Raw genomic sequence first — 21,044 nt, 5'->3', positions numbered from 1 at the left:
TACTCCCATTATGGAAGAATAAGTCAGAGATTTGCTAAGAACAGAAACTTTATTCTTAGGTTTATAAATATTTTCAATAATTACAATGTTATGCATGCAAAGCCATTCTTTTGGAAAGAATCATTGTGCCCCTGAGGCAGCAGGAGGTAATGGGAGGGAAAGGCACTCTCCAGTAAGAGGAATTCATTCTACCATTTATGACCCATAAATGTACTTTATTGAGCCTCAGTTTCCCCAGTGCCGCTGAGAGGGTGGAACTAGAAAGCTCCTAATGGAACTTCAACGTTTCTTCCAACTCAGAATCCTGTGAAATTATGGCAGTTTCATGGAGCCCAGCTCTTATGAGTAGGCTCAGCTGATGAAATGTCCCTATGTGGAAAAAGCTGGGGGTGGGGGGGGCTCCTTCCTGGAGCCTTGCAATGATATGTAATAGACACACCTTGGAGAGGTTTGGAGCATGCACAGAAATTCTGTACCTGGCTCCTCTGCTAACTTTGTGGTGAAAAGGAGCCTCTGATTAACAGTGGGGACTAGGGATGCATTCAGAAGGTCCCAGTCAAGCTTGTCCCTTCTCTTGATTTTTACTTCTTGCTGGCTGGTGGTGTTTCAATGAGAGAAGAAACCCTACCTGAGGCAGACCTGCTACCTGCGAGTATAAGACTTAATTCTTTGTCTCAGCATTTGTTGTTCTCTTTTAAGTGAAGTTTGGTTGAACAACCTGGTGAGCTTTGAGAGGTCCAAGAATTAAGTCCATGATGAGGTTTATAGCCAACTGGTCCAGCTTAGAGGCCCTAAGGAATGAAGAGCAAATTGGCAGGGTTCATCCAGCAGGGATGCTACATTCGGACACGAATTTGGTGAAACCAATGCTTTGTAGAAGTCTGAGACGAATTTCCACGAGGCTAAGGTGGTACATGGAAGAGTGTGCCCCTGAGGCAATTAGGTGGCACAGTGGATAGAGTGCTGGGATCTGAGTTCAAATCTAACCTCACACACTTACTAGCTATGTGACCTTGGGTAAGTCACTTAACCTTTGACTCAGTTTCCTCAACTGTAAAATGGAGACAATAATAGCACCTACTTTGTAGGGTTGTTGTGAGGATCAAATGAAACAATATTTGTAGTCACTTAACCCCAACTGCCTCACTAAAAAAAAAAACAAAAAAAAAAACTTTGAAAGCTGAATGAACTATGGTCAAGAAAATGACTGTCTGATTCCAGAGGATTGGTGGTGAAATATGCTATTCATTACAAAACTATGAAAAACTTCGGGTATAGAATGATACATACTTTTTTTTTTATTTAACCATTGTGGGAATTAGAATTTCATTATGTATATTTGTTACAATAAAAAATTTTCTCCAATGCAGTGGAGGATAAGAGTGAGAAAATTGATTTCTCTTAATTTTTGAAAATAGTGATAGGGAATGTTAAAAAGTGTTGATTGCAATTTCAGATAACATCACTATATTATTAATTTTACTTCACTGTTTTACTCTTGCTATAAAAACCTTTCACAAAGTAGGAATAATTTAAATGTATTTTAAAAATTAAATATGAATAAAACGTTTTAAATCTTCTGAAAAAAAAAGAAATAATATTTGTGGAAACAAAAACAGCACAGAACCTGATACATAGAAGGAGCTATACAAACGCTTATTCCTTTCCCTCTTCCTCTTCCCTGAGTCTATACTTCTGTTCTTGCTTTTTCCCAGAGCACAGCAAAGTCAGAGTATTTGCTTCATCAATTATTGCAATATGTATGTAGCTTCTTAGCCTCCCAAACTACCTTGCATTTTAGTTTAGGGCTGGGGAGGTAGGGAGGGAGTAGAAATTGGACATATAATTTCATTGGTATAGGGAACTGGCCATGAGGAAACTCTATATAGGAATTCAGGTCAGCACCAACTCTGAAACTTACAATCTTAGGGAATTATCTGACTGCACTGAGAGGTTGTGATTTGCCTAGGGTCACAGTCAGTATGTATCTGAGTCAGGATTTGAACCTATGTCTTCCTGCCTCTAAAGCTTGCCCTCTCTCTGCTAATCCAAATTGCCTCTAACCTGGAATTTCTTTTGTATAAACTCCCCCAGTTGAATATAACCTCCCTGAGGCTGTTTGTAATCACAATGTCTAGCACAGTTTCTGGTATACAGTAGGTGAATAATAAATGCTTGTTGCTTGACAAATCCAATAAGAAAATATACATGTGTGTAGAAAAGTACAGTTTGGACATAAGTCTCTGACATTTGGACATAAAGACATTTGTCTCTGAGTAAAATGGGACCTTCTTTGGTTCAAATGGAAAGAAAAACTACATGCCAAAATATCAGAAGTAAATGTAGCAAAATTATAAAGATCCATCAGGAATTGAATGAAGAGCCATTCAAGGACATGCCCAACCCAGCCCTTCATGGAGGAGGAAGGTCCACAGGTGTTCAAAAGCTTTGCACATGTTTTGGGACTTTTTCAATGTATTGATTAGTTGTGCTCATTTTTTCCTCTCTAAAAAATACTATTTGTTATAGGGGATGGCTCTCTGGGAGGGGAAAAGGGAAGGATACTTGGGGTAACTACGATGATGTAAAAAGCAGAATATGTTGATAAAAAAAAGTAACAAAAAAAGATGTTACTCACACAATATTTTTCTGAATAAAGCCTTTCTTGATCCTCCAACTGCAATTCCCTTCCTTCCAAATTATCTGGCATTGAGCTACTTTGCACATATCTATATTTACTGACTTTTTACATTTATGCTGCATATGTTTACCTATACTTACTGTATCTACCATTAGGATGTATTCCTTGAAAAGAGGGATTGTTTTATTCTTTGTACTTATATCCCAGCGCCTAGCACAGAGTTTAGCATGTAGCAGATGCTTAATAAATGCTTGTCAATTGCTTAACTCCTCCAAACATCCTAGCTCCCTCTCATTCCATCTCCTTCTTTTCATAAACATTTAATGGAAGAGCAATGTTTGGCCAAGTCAAAACATCCTACATCTTTCCTTTAAAAAATGAGACTCAACAGTTGTCTATTTCCAGTCCTGTTACAGAGCCAATACTGATCCAGCAGTCCTTGTTAGGCAGGTGAATTGGATCTGGGCAAAAACCCTGAGCAGGAATGGATTATCAGGCCCCAGAGTTGATCATTTTTCCAATACCCTCAAGGAAAGAACCGCATTCTCCAAAGAAAGGAGGTCTTTCTTACAGGGCTACTGATCTGTTTCAAAGCCTATTAATACATTCCCCATGACCATAACATCAGAGCGAGTGCTGCTGCTGCTGCAGACACGTCTGGCCAGTCAGCACATTCTAAGCTGCTGGAGCCATTTTGCTCAGTGAGAGGGAACCAGAGTGCTCTGCTCCTGTGACCAATCTTTAATCCTATGGGTGAGGCCACAGGGCCTGAATTCCTAGCATCCGTGCCTAGAGGATAGAATCACCCAGGACTTTTCCCACCACATTTTTAAGGGCCTCTAAGATCCTAGACACAAGAGAATCTCCTTCTGACATAAAAAAGAGAACCCTACCCTACTTAGACAAGTGAAGTCTTCCTCTCCTTGTAAATTGAATTGTAAAGGAGTTCCAGACTTTTGTCTGGCTTTACCACCATTAGCACCACATTATGTCTTCTCTATTATTCTGTACAACTTTCAACATCTCAAAGATCCAGATGACAACCCTCCCATAATTTAGTAGATTAAGTCTCAAAAATGTTTTTTGAGGTTCAAAGAAACTATGGGACCTGCCCATAACCATGCAGATCCTAGGACCATAGCCAGAGTCAGAAGAGGACATGGAAGTCATCTAGTCTAAATTCTTCATTTTACAGATAAGGAAACTAAGGCCCAGAGAGCTGAGTTGGCTCACCCAAAGTCACAGTTATAGTAAGGAGCAAATTAAGGTTCAAACCCGAGTCATCTGAATCTGAATGAAGTACCTTTCCCATTGTACCACATTGTTCTTTCCAGAGATGAGCTTTGAACCAGTCTTCCAGATTCTAAGTCCAGTACTCTATCCACTACCCCCATGCTACCTTACTTTTAACCAAATAAGGCCTCTTTTAGCCCAAAGAGTTATAAATTTAATAAACTAATAAATAAATATCTCATCCCCAACTACCCAAGATAAGTAATTGACTATTACTTCATCAGGAGATGAAAATAACAGAATTTCTTGCTCACAAGGTTCCTTAAGTGGCTTGCCCAATAGCTACTTCTCTGCAAAGTTTTGGGGTAGCTTCATTGCTGGCACTATTATAAACAGTGCCAAATAGAAGTTGGAATGCTGAGTCTATTCTTAAGTACCAAGTTTCTCTTCCAAAATTTTGGAGCCAGTCAATTATGAGCACAGACTAGCAATACCTAGCAGGGGCCTGTCATTAGATCTTGGGCCTATCTTACTGGGGCTACACTTTTGGAAGCTTTGCACTATGGTATTTGAAAGGAAGGAAATCAAAAGGAGAAAGAAAAACAAAACATTGTGATCACTTCCTCAATCTACCATTTTGGGTTGGAGCCCCCTCCCTTGTCATTTCTTTGCTCCAGTTCCTCCAAACTACTAACTGAAACTTTCTCAGTCCTTCCCATTAATTTGGCCTCAATAGGAAATTAGACATTAAGCCCTCTTCTTCTGAATCCTACAACAATGCCCTATTGGCTATAGGAACTTCAAGGACAGCCCTTGTTGACAACTATCCCCATTCTACAGAATGGAAAAAGAGACATGGAAGAAAATCACATTCACTCATCTGGTCACCCATCAGGTAAGACATGGCAAAGCTGACCTTCAGACACTCCTCATTTCAGAAAGAGGTCCTCCAAATTAGGTGGAAGTTTATTTTGATTCACAAGCATGTATATAATATTCAGAAACATCTGGATGTTGGGCCTCATGGGGACAAAACTTCCAAACAAGAACATATATTTTTCACTTAATATCTCATATGTAAGGATCAGTAAATAACAGGTCTCCCTCTGTATGCCTCCTTCCCACTCCCACCCCAAAAAAAAGTACTTAGGAATTTGGAATGGAAATTATTATTTCTGTGTCCCATAGCTAACAGAATTCAGCAATGCCTCTCCCTTGAGGACTCTCTAGGTTACGACTTTTAGTTCTTTGCAATTTCTTTACTAAATACCTCTGTCTAGGGCAACATGCCATTATTCACACAGGGCCTGCAATGTAAAACCCATAATAATAACCATAGCCAGCGTTTATATAGCACTTTAAGGTTTGCAAAGTGGTTTACAAATATTATTGCGTTTCATCTTCACCCCAACCCTGGGAGGTTAACCTTTGCAAACAGGCCTGGCAAACTCTCAGTGAAGGCAGTGGTAAATATTTAACAGCCAGCTTTCTGGGGGGAAAACATGCACGTTTTGAAATTTAATCAGCATTATTAACATTCTCTGCCATCACTTAAGTCTAGAAATCAACAAAACAATAAATCAAGCCCTGATGTATAGCATTTGCTAACTTCTGTGGTGTAAATGCTCACATTGAAAATTTAACAATTAGCTCTTCCAGTCAGTCCAACCTAGCTGAAGAACCCATCTGGAAGAATGCCCTTCACCAAGGTCTGAACAGACTAAACCTATTGGTTTCTCTCCCATTTAGGGTCACGGATTTAGAATTTAATGGTATCTTGGAGGTCACATACTCCAGATTCTTCATTTTATTGATTAATAAACTGAGGGCCAAAATGGCCCTCAGAAATTGCAGAGCTGAGATTTGAACCCAGATCCCTTGAATCCAAATCTAGGACACGTCCCCCTACACCACAGTTTGTGTTGTTACAGACTTTAGAGCTATGCTGCTTATTAAACCTGTAGGTTAAAGAATGCCGGCCACCATGGATCAGAAATGCTGAAACTGTTAGCTCCTCCACCACTCACACCCATCCATGGCTTCAACCTTTGGCTGGACTTCAAGGCTTCCTAGCACTTCTTTCAAAACCTCCCACTGTAAGAACATGCTCACTCTGTAAGTCTATACACAGCCTCCTGGGACATGGCAGTTCAAGGACCTTCTTCTAATAGGTGAGTCTCTTTAAGTCCCAAAGCATGTAGATGCATGTAGGCCGATTTTCTTTTTTCTTTTTTTTTTTGGCTAGGCAATGGGATTAAGTGACTTGTCCAGGATCACACAGCTAGTAAGTGTCAAGGGTCTGAGGCCGGATTTGAACTCAGGTCCTCTGACTCCAGGGCTGGTGCTCTATCCACTGCACTACCTAGCTGCCCCACCAATTTTCAATGGCATATTGGTATGTCACATCCACTGTGTTCCTCTTCCATGCCCTGTGGTAGAGCTGTCCTTGTCACCCCTCCACTACTGAGTCAGCTTGCAGTCATTCTTCCCACCTACTCTCCCCCTCAATTATATCCTCTTCATAAGTTTGCAATTAATATAAAATTTTAAAATATCAAATACCCTTTAACCCTAGCTTGTTTGTTTCTTTTTCATCCTGATCCCTAAGTTCAGCAAATGTTCCACAGTAAAAATGAATCTAGTCCTCACAGCCCATTGGCTCCTGTATTTTGAGAGTGAGATTACAAAGAAAAAAACACCCCCCTTACCCCACCTCCCAGACAGCTGTTAATAAGAGACCATTACATCCTATTCCTCATCCCTCAATTATATGTAAACAAAAACTTTGGCCACTATAAAAGCATGAAATATTTACTGGCTCCCCAGGATATCTGCAATAATTGCTGCCTCTTTCTAATGAGCTTAAAATCAGTAGGGCATAAGGGGTTTTAGATAAGGTTTCTTTTCTTGTTCTCCTTTTGGTAGATGCCAACAAAAGGGAATGTGAAGTCTTCTGGACTTGTAGGGGAGGAGAAACATTTTGGTACTATTTTATTTCTAAGAAAGCTCTGCCTTCAAACCAGCATCTCTTAGCTGCAGAAATCATTAACAGTTAGTCCTTACATCCCAGGAGCAAAAAATGTGTGACATTTTCAAATCATATTTGAAAATTGAGCCAATTCACCAGATGATCCTCTGAGCACTAGAGGGAAAACTTCATTTGCACGGTTCCTACACCCTTGCAGTCTTTACCACAGGAATAGGAACGCTCAAGGCTATGATGTCATTTGATAGACACCTAAAAGCCTTCCTGTCTGCCCCTAAAATATCTCACCCACCAGTCTGTTCCAAAAGCTACAACTCCCCTTATCAGAGTCATTAGAGTTAAATCACTAGTCTCCAGAAAGCTCCTATTAAATGCTAATGTTTTACCCAAGAAGGAGAATGTGCTGACCCACTAGGACACACTAATATGAAAATGGAGATTAGTTGAATGGATTGACTGTCACCTTGCAAAGTGGTGAGTAAGGACCTAAGGTTATGATCACTTAGCTTGTCTTGAGTCTGTATTCCTTATCTCTGAAATAAGAGTTGAATTAGATGACCTTTGAAGTCCCTTTAGGCTGTATCTGTGACCCGATAACTCATCACAGGCAGGTTTTTCTTTTTAATTGTTTTTCTTTCCAATTGAGAATTCATTTTTCTCTCCCTCCCATCTCCCCCCTTCTTGTAAAGGAAAGAAAGAAAGAAAGAAAGAGAGAAGAGAGGGAGAGAGAGAAAGAAAGAAAGAAAGAAAGAAAGAAAGAAAGAAAGAAAGAAAGAAAGAAAGAAAGAAAGAAAGAAAGAAGAAGAAAGAAAGAAAGAAAAGAAAGAAAGAAAGAAAGAAAGAAAGAAAGAAAGAAAGAAAGAAAGAAAGAATGAAGAAAGAAAGAAAGAAGAGAAAGAAAGAAAGAAGAAAGAAAGAAAGAAAGAAAGAAGAAAGAAAGAAAGAAAGAAAGAGAAGAAGGAAAGAAAGAAGGAAAGAAGGAAAGAAAGAAGGAAAGGAAAGGAAAGGAAAGGAAAGGAAAGGAAAGGAAAGGAAAGGAAAGGAAAGGAAAGGAAAGGAAAGGAAAGGAAAGGAAAGGAAGGAAAGGAAAGGAAAGGAAAGGAAAGGAAAGGAAAGGAAAAGAAAGGAAAGGAAAGGAAGAAGGAAAGAAGGAAAAAAGAAAGAAAGAAAGAAAAACAAAATTCTTATAACAAATGTGTGTGGTCAAACAAAACAAATTTCCACATTGGCTATGAAGATAGGTAGTTTTGGATTGAGGGCAAGAGAAAAGTCCTGACATTAGATGCAATAATGAGGACAGGCCCTCAATTAATGAGGTCACTACAAGCATATGTGTGTGTGTGTGTGTGTGTGTGTGTGTGTGTGTGTGTGTGTGTGTGTGTGTGTGTGTGTGACCAGCAAACAGAATTGTGAAGATGGTCATTGGGTAACCAGCACTGAGCAAAGTGCCTGAAACCTAGTAGGCATTTAACTGTTTGTAGAATTGAACTGAATTGAAAGCAGAGGTAAAAGCAGGCTGACTGAAGCAAGAGGCTTGGACAGTGAATGAGAAGCCTTCCAGTCTAACCTGCTCACTCCAGCAGCGGCTGCATGAAATCCACATTAAGGGTTGAAGAAGGAATAGAAAAAGAAAGGAAGTTCAATTCCAAACAAGAAACTTCCAAATGACCCTTTAAAACACAACTCATTTGTAAATGGAGCACAATTTGTATTACTATGTGTTAAGATATATATACGCACCCCCTCCCATTAGAATGTAACTGCCCTAGACGTGTGCATTCCTCTCTCCCCACCCTCACTCTGCCTCGCATAATGCTTGCATATTGTGGGCACTCAAGGAGTACTGACATTAATAATTGGACATATATGATCATTTAAGTGCCCTAAGCACTTAATCTTAAGATTCCAAAGTGCTTTGAAGGGACTATGTATTGCTAAAGGGAGTTTTCTCATTGTTTGCTGTACCAAGGGCTAGTTTGGAGAAAAGAAAAAGATCTAAAACTTCCAAGAGGTTTGCAAATATTGAATCCAAATATTTCCTCTTTTGAGGGCCACATAAATTGAGCTCTTTGAGATTAATCTGGGGGAAAGAGCCCATTAAATCTTAAAATTTGAGAGGTGTAAGGGAAATTAGGAATCAGATCATAGATTTAGAGGTGAGAGAGACATTTGAGGACATTGAGTCTACACTTCTCATTTTACAGATGAGGAAAGTGAAGCTCTGAGAGGCTACATCACTAGCGCCAAAGGTGGAGTTTGAACCTAGGTCTTCCTGACTCCAGCTCCAGTACTCTTACTACACTGGCTCTACATCTTCTGTCTAACACGATCAGTTGGAAGTTGAGGAAACTGAGGCCTGGAAGAGTTAAATGATTTGCCCAAGGCTGCACAGGCCATGAGTGGTAGAAGGAGGATGAAGTCTCAAATCTTAATCTCATCCCAATGCCTGGTCTGTTATGATGTAGTGAAGGAATAAATGAATATGAATAATTGAAATATATTGCCCCAAAGCAAGAGAGATGATGGCCCCATTGGGCTTTGCCTTCAAAAGACAATATCATTCACCAAGTGTTCAGTTCTGGGTCTGCCATTTTTGCTGTTTTTTAAAAATTTAGATCTTTTGTATTTATATCACATTCACTTCTGAATGTAACCCTCTTCCCCTACCCTATGCAGTAAGTCTTTCCTTGTAACTGATCTGAGGACTTACTAGTCCACCTCTGAAGACAGGAAAAGAGCCCATGCTTGCATCTCCAAAATGCTAGCTGTGATTGAGGAGCAGATAGGCCCCCAGGAGTGCTGCCAAGGCTGAATGTTCTTTTGCCCATCTCTGACAGGGATATTGGGTTAGAATTATATCTATGTGCCATACCTCAGATATCTGTCTAGTCTAGAGATTGATGAGGAAACCTGCTTTCCCCGGTCACTCCTAAGAAGAAAGGTAGCTTACATTGATCAACTTAACTCCATCCCCGCCGATTCTGCTTCCACAAATAACATCACAGAGAGTGAATAACAAGTAAATACATTTATCTAAGTAAACACCAAACAGAAATCGGAGAAGTTATATAGATTAAAATACACGAGCGAATGAGCATGTCAGCTAGAAATGAAATGTGACTTCAGCTCAAAAGGTTAAGAGAGAAAATACCTTTCCTTCTCTCTCTCTTTCTTTCGGTGCTTCCCGTGGAGAGCCGCTATCTCTCTGCTGGCACCATTCCTGCCCTCAGACCTCTCGTAAAGCCTAAAAGCATCAAGAAGTGGACCAAGAAGTTCATTTGGCATCAGTCTGACAGATATGTCAAGATCAAGAGAAACTGGCATAAACCAAGAGGCATTGACAACAGGGTGTGAAGACGATTCAAGGGCCAGATCTTGATGCCCAATATTGGTTATGGAAGCAATAAGAAGACAAAACACATGTTACCAAGTGGATTCAGGAAGTTTTTGGTACACAATGTCAAAGAGCTAGATGTGCTTCTGATGTGCAACAAATCTTACCGTGCCGAGATTGATCACAATGTGTCCTCCAAGAATCAGAAAGTCATTGTTGAGAGAGCAGCTCAGCTAGCCCTCAAGATTACCAATCCAAACGCTAGACTGAGGAGTGAAGAAAATGAGTAAAATACTTTGCACATTTTTATTTGTTTTAAATAAAGCTTCCAATTACTACCATCAAAAAAAAAAGAGAGAGAGAAAATAAATGTTTTCACCCAGAAGATGTCCATTCTAGCAGTCTCTGGCATTTCAAGCAAGTCCAAGAGACAGAACAGCACCCACTTCCCATGAATGTTGCAAATCTTTCTCCACTATCCCCCCCTTAGTCCCCATGTCTTTCCCAAGTAACTCAGAAACCTATTTAATATGTAGTGTCAAGGTCAACATTGGTTCCGTCAATCAGGTATCCTCTCCCTCCGTATGCAGCACCAGGCTGTCCCTCCCTCATCTTGCTTAGGTGGGAGGGAAAAAAAAGCAGTTTTTACATCACATTGTGAGTGCCACATTTTAGAAGGACAGTCAAGTTGGAATGCCCAGGATGCTGAGGGAACTCAAAATCTTGTCATGCGAGGATGATTCACAGGAACTTGTAACATTTTGCTTGAAGGAGAGAAAGCTCAGGGGACCACAATTGCTGTTTTCAAGCATCTGGAGAGATGTTACATTAAAAAGGTATTAAACTTCTTCTGCTTGGCCCCAGAGGGCAGAACCCAGAGCAATGAATAGAAGACAGAAGGAAACAGAATTTGGCTCAATACAAAGACAGTTTCCTGACAGAGCCTTCCTAAAATGAAACAGACTGCCTTGGGAGGTGGCAAGTTTCCCTTCAATGGAGACCTTCAAGCAGAGATCAGAGGATAGTTTATCAGAGATGTTGTAGACTGTATTCCTTGTGATCTAGATTGGACCTGAACCCCCTTCCAACTCCGACATTCTGTGTTTCTGTAAAATAGCTTTCATTAATGACTGGGAAGGGGTGGGGTGTCAACTTGCTGTAGAATCACTAGGTTTCCCAAAAGTTCCTCAGATGGACAATAAAAGTGCTGAAACTCTAAATCTGGGGAGCCGGCTCTAAGTCCTCTGACCTGATCGCTGTCATATATTATCTGAGTCTAAAAATATTTCAGAATAAATACATTTATCTGGAAAGCCAGAGAAATCATACCATTTCTGAGGGGCACTTATAAGTATAACTTCTTAAGTCCTTTCCAAGCCTTCCCCCTCTTTGTTCAGTTTCTGGAAGACTGACTGCATAGCTTTCACAACAGAGATAGATATCCTAATAATAGCAGAATAAAAAATCAGCTTTTATACTGTTTATAATTTTTACTGTTTGACTTTGGAATGAATTGCAAAAGAAACATAAACTAAATCAATGCAGTGGGGAGAGTGTTAGAGGTGAAGTCAGACAACTTAGGTTCTACCAGTTCTACCATTGACCTCTAAGTGACTTGGGACAAGTCACTTAACCTCACCTTCAAACACCTTCAAAACGTCCCAAAATCCAATCTACTGATGAGTCCTATTGATTCTCCCTTCAAAACATTTCTCAGATATGCCCTCTTCTCTCTTTTGACACTCCTATTACCCTGGTGTAAGCCCTTGTTATATCACACCTGCACTATGACAATAGCCTGCAGGTGGGTCTCCCTACCTCAAATCTCTCTCCACTCATCCTCCACTCAACTATCAAACTGATCTTCCTAAATTACAGGTTTAAGAAACTCAAGCTGTTCCTTATTACCTACAGAATCAAATGCAAAACCTTCTGCTCTGCTTCTAAAGCCCTGCTTAAACTGGCCCCTTCCTACCTTTCCAGTCTTCTTACACCTTATTCTCCTCGACCTGCTCTACAGTTTAGTTACACTGGTCTCCTTGCTGTTCTTTGTGCATGGCATTTCATGTTCCACCTCTGTACTTTTTTTACAAGCTTTCTCCCATGCCTGGGATGATCTCTTCCTTCACCTCTAAGTCTTTGCTTCCCTGGCTTCCTTGGCTTCCTTCAAGAATCAGCTCAAATCCTATCTTTTGCAAGAGGGCTTTTCTAGACCCCCAATTTACTAATACCGTCCTCTCTGAGATTGCCTTCCATCTACTCTGTATATATTTTTCGGGGGTACAGCCAAGATGGCAGAGTGAAGCCAGCATTTTTGCCAAGCTCTCCAAACAACTTAAAAAATGCATCAAACTGAATTCTGAGCAAGAAAGCCAACAAAAAGTCCCAGTGAATAATTTTTCCAGCCTGGGGCACTTTTGGAAGGTCCACACCAGGGCAGAGACTGGCTAGGAGCTCAGCCTGGTAAAATAGTCACCACTGTGGTGGCAGCCTAGTTCAGCGCCAATTCAGCAAGAGATTCCTGAAGACTCTGGTAGCACTTGGAACAGGATTGGGTACCGTTTGGCAGCTCTGTCACCCTTTACCCAGTGCCAGATCACAATTCCAGGGCGGAGAAGAGCAGTAGCAGTCACAAGGAAGTAGGGGCCTTCCTGGAGGGCAGTGGAGAAGGAGAGGAGTGACTAGACCTTTCCCCAGATCATACCACTTTGGGAACACTGAAAACTTACAGGCCCCCACTGAGCTGTGAAAGCAGCAGAGACATTAAAAAAAAAAAAGGAAAAGAAAAGAAAAGAAGAAGAAGAAGAAGCTTAGGCCAGTCATCTCTTCACAAGTAAGCAGAGCCCATATCTAACATAAAGTCTGAAGTCAAGATACAGACTAGAAAAATGAGCAAACAGCAAAAAGAGAACCATAAAAAGTTACTATGGTGACAGGGAAGCCCAAGACACAAACTGAGAAGAAGACAATGACTTAACAACATCACAAACAAAGCCTCAAAGAAAAATACGCAGAAGGGGCAGCTAGGTGGCACAATGGATAGAGCACCAGCCCTGGATTCAGGAGGACCTGAGTTCAAATCCAGCCTCAGACACATAATACTTACTAGCTGTGTGATGCTGGGCAAGTCACTTAACCCCATTGCCCAACAGAAAGAAAGAAAGAAAGAAAGAAAGAAAGAAAGAAAGAAAGAAAGAAAGAGAGAGAGAGAGAGAGAGAGAGAGAGAAAGAAAGAAAGAAAGAAAGAAAGAAAGAAAGAAAGAAAGAAAGAAAGAAAGAAAGAAAGAAAGAAAGAAAGAAAGAAAGAAAGAAAGAAAGAAAGAAAGAAAAATATGTGGTATATTTCTTGTATATACTTAGTTATTTACATGAGGTCTCCCTTCATTAGAATGTAAACTCCTTGAGGATAGGGACTAATCTTACCTTTCTTTATATCTCTAGTACTTAGCACAGTCCCAGGCACATAGTAAGCACTTTATAAATCCCTTTTGATTGATTTCTTGATCCTATGGCTTTGGGATTATGTGTAACCTAGAGATTACTGAAGGTTTTCAGTAAACTTTGATATCATAAGAAGCGAAATGTCCTGGCTGATAGCAATCGCATAGTGACAGAAAGGTCAGCAATGCCCATGAAAGCTACTGCAGTCTTTGGACATATAAAGGGGACTTTCATCTTTCATTCAGTAGTGACTGTACCCCTGCTCTTGGTGCTCCTTGAACTCTTGGAGGGAATCTGATGACTCAATGGGTGTGGGCTGCCTAGGAATTAGGTTGACCTCCCATGTGGAATTCCAGGGTGGGCTGGCCTACACTGGAAATAAAATCTTCACCACATGCTAAATGCAGGGTCAGCTGAAGGATCTCCTAAAGAAATACACATCTTACTTAGCCATAAGCAGAATAATTAGCTCTCAAAATTGTCAGTAACTTCACATCTCTCTAATGTAGTTGTGTACAAAGTTGACCAAAGAGGTAGTGTTATTGCTTGATGGTCTCAGCTCTGTATGTCTTCTCTTAAAACTATTGAACATGTTTCATGGCCAAAATAGTGTCTACACATCATTCTCTTTCAACGACACAGATCTGCTGACTTCAGGGTGCTCGGAAGAAAAACAAAAGGTTCACAGTTAACTTTAAAGTGGTGAAAAAATAAGGCAGATGTCTGCATCTCTCTGAGAAACATGAATCAAAAAAAGAATACTCAATAAAAGATTGAAAATTAATGCCTTGCTGTATTCTCCTTTCTACTTAGATTGAGTCAGAGGACGTGACTTATAACTATTCTAGATACTGACTTAAGAATTGGGCTTCTTCTTTGGAGTTATGTGCATATAATAGGTTTAAAAGTGTGGAATAAAGAAAAGAACACTGAACCAGAAATCAAAAGGCCTCCATTCTAGGCCCAGCTGGGAACATCACCTCTCCAGGCCTCAGTTTCTTCAAGAAAGACCTGAGTCCAATTCCTGACTCTGCTGCTTAGAGTCTGTGTGACCTTGGGAAAATTACCTCTTTAGGCCTCTGTTTCTTTATCTGTAAAATGAGAGGGTTGGATTTGAAGGTCTCTACAATCTGTTCCAGCTCTATATTTGTTATCCTCTGATAAGGAACTTGGACTAGTTGATTCTAAGTTCTCATCTAGCTCTAACACTGTGAATTCTATGTAGAATAAAAAATGATTTTGTTTTTGTGTCTTTTCTTTATAAATGATTTCTTGATTATCCATTGGTTTTTTTTTAAACTTTTCTTTGTTCATTTTTTGCTAGGCAATGAGGTTAAGTGACTTGCCCAGGATCACACAGCCAGTAAGTGCCAAGTGTCTGAGGCTGAATTTGAACTCAGCTCCTCCTGATTCAAGGTCCCATGCTCTATCCACTGAGCCACCCAGCTGCCCCACTTTTATGTCTTAATAAAGAAACTATATCCAAAGCCTTTCTCTCATCCTTGTCAACAAAAAGATCATAAATGAAAAGCAACTGATCCCAGCTCTGACCCTATCTAGCTATGTGACCTTGGGTGAGTAATCTTATACTTCTGGGCCCTAATTTCATCAAATGTTAAATGAGAGAGTCAAACTAGGTAATAGCTGAGGTTCCTTCCAATTCTAACATTCTGTCCTATCCTTTCTATCCCCACATGTGACTTTTACTGTCCAATGGTTTGGACAGTAATGCAAAATTTACATAGGATGAATTATTTAATCAGTAGTTTAGCAAAATGTACTTCTATTATGTTGTCCTCAACCCTGAAGATTACTTCACTTCTGGTTGGTATCTTAAATTCCTTAATCTGTCTGATTCTCAGTTTCTTTATCTGTAAAATGGGAATAATAATACTTCTGATAACTACCTCAATCAATTAACAAGAACCTACTATGTACCAGGCACCATGAATCAAGTGCTATATAAATGTGAGTTATGGCCAGGGGCATGCTGGTAAATGTTTAGCAGCTTCTCAAAAAAAAAAATGAGACAAGATAAACTTTCAACATTTTCTTCATCATTTTCTTAAGTCTAGGCAATCAACAAAAAATATACTAAGCCCTGATTGATAACATTTGTAGATTCTGCAGTGTAAATGCTCCCACTTAAATTAAACAACTAGCTCTCATGATCCAGTATGAGCTGGCTTCAGCACACCCCTGGTTATAGTTATGATTACTATTAATATTATCTGAGAAATAATAATATAGCTCTCGCCAACAACCTGAGGTCTGGAATTTAAGCTCATTCTGGCTAGTTGATGATATAGTCATGGAACTTGGTTGTTTACTCTTACCAAATAGAGCAATGAGGACTGTAGCCCAGGGGTGGATGAAGCTTTGCCCCAAGGCACTACCACCTGAGATGGTGAATTTCCTCCCCATGAGAGTGTACTTGAACACTTCCTCCCATAGCAAATGGTATCCCCAAACTTCATTTTTTGGTCCTCTGGAGGTGCAGGGCATAATCATCCCCATGCGACTCTCTAGGGAATGGATCACCACCTTCTGGTACCACTATATTCCTCCATGAGTCTGTCTTCCATGACACTTCATATCCCACTTCCTGCTCATGGAACTATCCTCGCACCAGCATGCTCCTTGTCATCCCAACTGAATTTGCCCCGTGCCCTATTTCTGCTAGTTTCACAAATATTCATCAATAACCTTAGCTGTCCTAAAAATCCCATTCTTTCCCTCTGGTGATAGATATCTGGCGAGAAGAACTAACATAATTGTCATTATACAGAGTACCTCTCTGATAATTAGACTCTACCTTTTTTTCCACCAATTTTAAGATAAGCTGATTATTTCCTTTGACAGATGCTCATCTTGTCATTACTGATAATCTCCCAGCCAGGTTACATGACTGCAAATCATAAAACATCACTAACTTGGAAAGAATCCCAATTTCCAGTGAGAAATGGAAATAGAAAGATGAATATGAGTAGGCTTATAGTAGCACATTGCCAGTTACGTCTATCAGAAAAGAATTCAAAAATACATATGACCAGAAAAAGAGATGGGCTGGTCATATAATAGTCAGAATCAGGAGCCTAGGACCTCTTATTCTTTCTCTATACTCTCTCACTGGGTGACCTGATCAATTCCTATAGGTTCAACGACCATAATCTAGGTAGATGACTCCTAGATCTACACACCCAGCCAGAGACTTTCTTGTGAGTTCCAGGCCGCCATCACCATGCTTACTACACATCTTGAGCTGGACTTACCGTAGGAATAAGCACTGAAGCTGTGATTTAATTGATAAAGAGGGAACTCCATGATAAGAAAACTGCATCCACCAATGCAAGGAAACAACTTCTTTAATTTATTTTCTAGAGAACTGTCTAGAGCACTGTGAGGTTAAGTGGCTAGCATGGTTGCACAGACCACATATATCAGAGGGGGAATTAGAACCTAGTCTTTCGGCCTGCCTTTGAAGTCATGTTTCTATCCACTATACTATGGCTCCATCTTTATGGATACCTATGGAAGTCCCACAAGCACTTTAAACTTAACATGTCCAGAGCAGAAATCTTTGAACCCAAACTCACTGCTCTCTTGAACTTCTCTATACCAGTAGAGGATATCGCCCCCTTTAGGTCCCCTAGGTTCACAGCCTTGGCTCCTTGCTTTTACACACTCTACGTAGCCAGTCAGCTGCCAAACCTTGTCATTTCTCTCTTCACATTTTTCACATACATCAATTTTATAAGTTCACACAGCCACTACCCTGGTTCCAACTGTCATCATCTCTTGCCTGATCTATTGCTAAAGCCTTCTAGTAGGTATCCCTACCTCAAGATAGCTAGATAATTCAGTAGTTAGAGTGCTGGATCTGCAGCCAGAAAGACCTGAGTTCACTACCTCACATCCTTGCTAGCTGGGTGACCCTGGGAAAGTCACTTACCTTCTGTTTGCCTTAATCCACTGGAGAAGGGAATGGCAAATCCCTTCAGTATCTTTGCCAGGAAAGCTCCATTCAGGATCACAAAGAGTCAGACGTGATTAAACAACTGAACAACGACAACGACAAACCACCATCAATCTTCCATTCATCTGCCAAAGTGATTTTTCTAAAGCACAGATCATACCATGAGCCTCCCTTATTCAACCAACTGCAATGGCTCTCTATTACCTCTAACATTAAACAGAAACTTCTTTTTTGGTATCAAACTGGCCCCTTCTTAACTCTGTAGTCTTCTTATACATTATCCTTTCCCTTCACTCTATAGTCTAGTGCTACTGGCCCACCTGCTAGTCTTCAGGCATGATGCTCTGTATACCATTTTCATACCTTCAAACTCAAATATTCTCACCTCTATCTTATGAAACCCTAGGTTTCCTTCAAGACTGAGCCACTTCCTACAAGAAACCTTTTCTGATCCCCTTGCTGCTAGGGTCTTCCTTCCTAAAATGACTTTATATACACACTTAAAACCATAAGATCATAGCCTTAGAGATGGAAGAGACCTTAGAGGTCTAACCCCATTTTATAGATAAGGAAACTGAGCCTTCAAAAGGTTAAATGACTTAACCAGAGTCACACAGCTGAAAGAAAATGCTGGACTTGGAAGCCGGTGAATGCCTGAGTTTATACCCTGTCTCAGACCCTTCTAGCTGTGTTCCGTCTCCAGTTCCTTTCCCCCATCCAGGGCAAGTTCCTTAATCTAGGGGCCTCATTTTCCTCAATAATAGTAGTAGAGGACAATAGTAGCACCTTTGTATGTGGTTTGTTGCAAAGATCAAATGAGATTATACACACACACACACACACACACACACACACACACACACACACAGACACACACAGACACACACACAAGGTTCCCTACTCTCAACTGAGTAAATTTCAGACTCCTTTGCTTAGCATTCAAGGCCTTTCCTAATCTGGCACTAGCCTTATTTTTCCCTCTCTGCATATTCAATGCCCTAACCAAAGTTGAGCTAGTATAAAGTTATGGTCCAATTTCATTGCATTTGGTTTTAATGCATGGGAAGATCCCCTTATAACAAAAAACTGATACATAAACAAAACATTATCACATCCTTCTTATTTCAAGTTTAAGCATACATCAATACTAAATGAAATGTGGGGTAGTTCCTTGGAAGTGCTCGGCATGTGGCTTTGACCCCTATTAAAAACTTTAAAAATCTCTTTCTAATTTGGGATCTCAAATACTTACTTTCTTGTTAAACTTGTTTTTGCTTTCAAATGTCAAATGAAAATAATGAAAATATCAGTTACTTCAATTAGAATCATGAAGTGCTGCAGAATTATTTTGGTAAGAATCACTAAGTAAGAATAATAAAGCATCCCCTTCCTTCTGTCATGTCATTTTTCTGGTTAACATTCTTTCATTTGTCACTCACAGCTTCAATTCCCAGAATCATCACTTAGATTTCTGTACTCTATTCTCCCACCACTCCTCATCTCCAGTTAAACAAAAGAGAAAAACAGCTTCTGCTTACAACCCCAAGTTTATGGCTAAATATAATTCAGATTCATTACCATGCTGCAGTTTACAATCAGTATGTTACTATGAGAAAGAGCAATAGCCAGTGAAATTAATTTTGATGGCATTAACAATACTTTGTATATCTGTTCCAAGCAAAGCTACAAGGGTTATTTACTTATTTTTGTTTAATATCACATAATCTTTGGATATTTCTCCTTCCAATCTCAGAACAGTTAAGAAAAAATAAACAGTATAGTAATCACAACTGACAGTGCATGCAACATTCTGCCCCAAAAGTTCCTCACATCATTGCCAAAAGGAGGGATTATTTTTCTGTAGGAGTTGTTCTCAAGATAGTGGAGAGTAAACAGAAAAGTCCAGCTCTCTCCCAATGATTCCAGAAAGGATTTTTTGAAAAATAATAATAAAAAGGACCCAATAAAGATATGATCAAGACACCCTAGGGGAAACTATAGTAAGTGCATTTTTTTCCAGCCCGGGTCCCCACAAAGAGACAGCCAGAAGACAAGGAGCACCAGGGAAGCCTTGGTCCAGTCAGAAATGTCTTGCCTAAGAATGTAATATATAGCAACCTTCCTTTCAGGACCAGGAACAATCTGAGGAGCTCTACAGTCAGGAGTAGGGAAACGGAGACCAGAATCTAGCCAAGAATGCCTGGTGCCTTTATCTCTGATGATCTGATTCCAAAATTGGGTCAGAAGCCTTTGGTGCCAAGACCTGGAAAACAACAGTCAGAGTGTACTCTGATGACAAGACCCCAATGAAGACTGACCTTCTCATTCCAAAGAATGTTTCACCATTCCTTCCAGAAGAATACAAAGACTATCTCTGTAACAAAGTCCCAAGTCAAGAACTAAGGCAGGAAAAATGAGGAAACCCAATAAAAGATCAACAAATAAAGAAATACTATGAAACAAGGGATATTTAAAACACAATTCCTGAAGAAGTGAATAACTAAATTTACATTGGAATAATCCCAAAGAGCAACACCAACAGTAACAACACCCTCTCTTTAGCCCTCTATTCTGGCCTGAGTTTCTGCCCAACAAAGGGAATAATATGAAACAGGAAGGTGGAAGGCAATGGCCTGGTCGTCTTTCCTTCACTTTGTTCTTGACTGCCAATCAAAGGGGATCTTAGAAGAGAAATAGCTTAATAGCCCATTATAGCTCTTGTATTTTCTAGGGTTTTTTTCCCTTTGGCAGAGCATCCCAAAAGGGTTATGGGGACACATAATGCCAATTGGGGATGTAAAAAGGAGTTCAAAGGAATTTTCTAACTCTAAGTTATATAATTATCTGGGACCATGGGCTTTGAATCAGTACCAAATATTTATTGTTAGGTCATTTCAGTTGCGTCCTACTCTTCATGACCCCATTTGGGGTTTTCTTGGCAAAGATACTGGAGTAGTTTGCCATTTCCTTTTCCAGCTCATTTTACAGATGAGGAACTGAATGAAGCAGTATTAAATGACCAAACATAGCCCTACCCACATTTCAAAGTCTGCTTCAAATCCCCTCTCCTCCTTGAAATCTCTCCAATGAATCCTTCTCAGTGGGTCATCTATCCCTCCTAATATTTTGTATTTATATTTTTTCAATTAATAAAAATTCACCTTCTCTCCCCCTCCCCACTCTTCTCCCATTAAAATACAAAGGAAAATAAAACCCTTGCTACATATATTCATAGTCAATCAAAACAAATTCTCATATTGACCATGTCCAAAATATGGGGGGGGGGTGATCTCTATGGAGATATATCTTGACATAGAAATATATAGATATAGGCAAATGTAGATATAGACATAGATATATAGATATGAATAGAGATATGGATCTGAATATAGCTATATGCCTCCTGGGTCCTTCACCTTTGTTTTTAAATTTT

At 39.9% G+C, this 21,044-nt stretch overlaps 1 pseudogene; it reads left to right on the top strand.

The window, feature by feature from the left end:
- LOC110213035 (large ribosomal subunit protein eL32 pseudogene) overlaps positions 1–10,541 on the top strand; it is an 88,572-nt pseudogene extending 78,031 nt beyond the window's left edge.
- The last annotated feature ends 10,503 nt before the right edge of the window (positions 10,542–21,044 follow it).

The sequence above is a fragment of the Phascolarctos cinereus genome, unplaced genomic scaffold (genome assembly GCF_003287225.1).
Source record: "Phascolarctos cinereus isolate Bilbo 61053 unplaced genomic scaffold, phaCin_HiC Scaffold_9;HRSCAF=440, whole genome shotgun sequence".
NCBI classification, from domain to species: Eukaryota; Metazoa; Chordata; class Mammalia; order Diprotodontia; family Phascolarctidae; genus Phascolarctos; species Phascolarctos cinereus.
The sequence above is the reverse complement of the archived record's forward strand: the minus strand, read 5'-3'. Positions and strand labels throughout refer to the sequence as shown.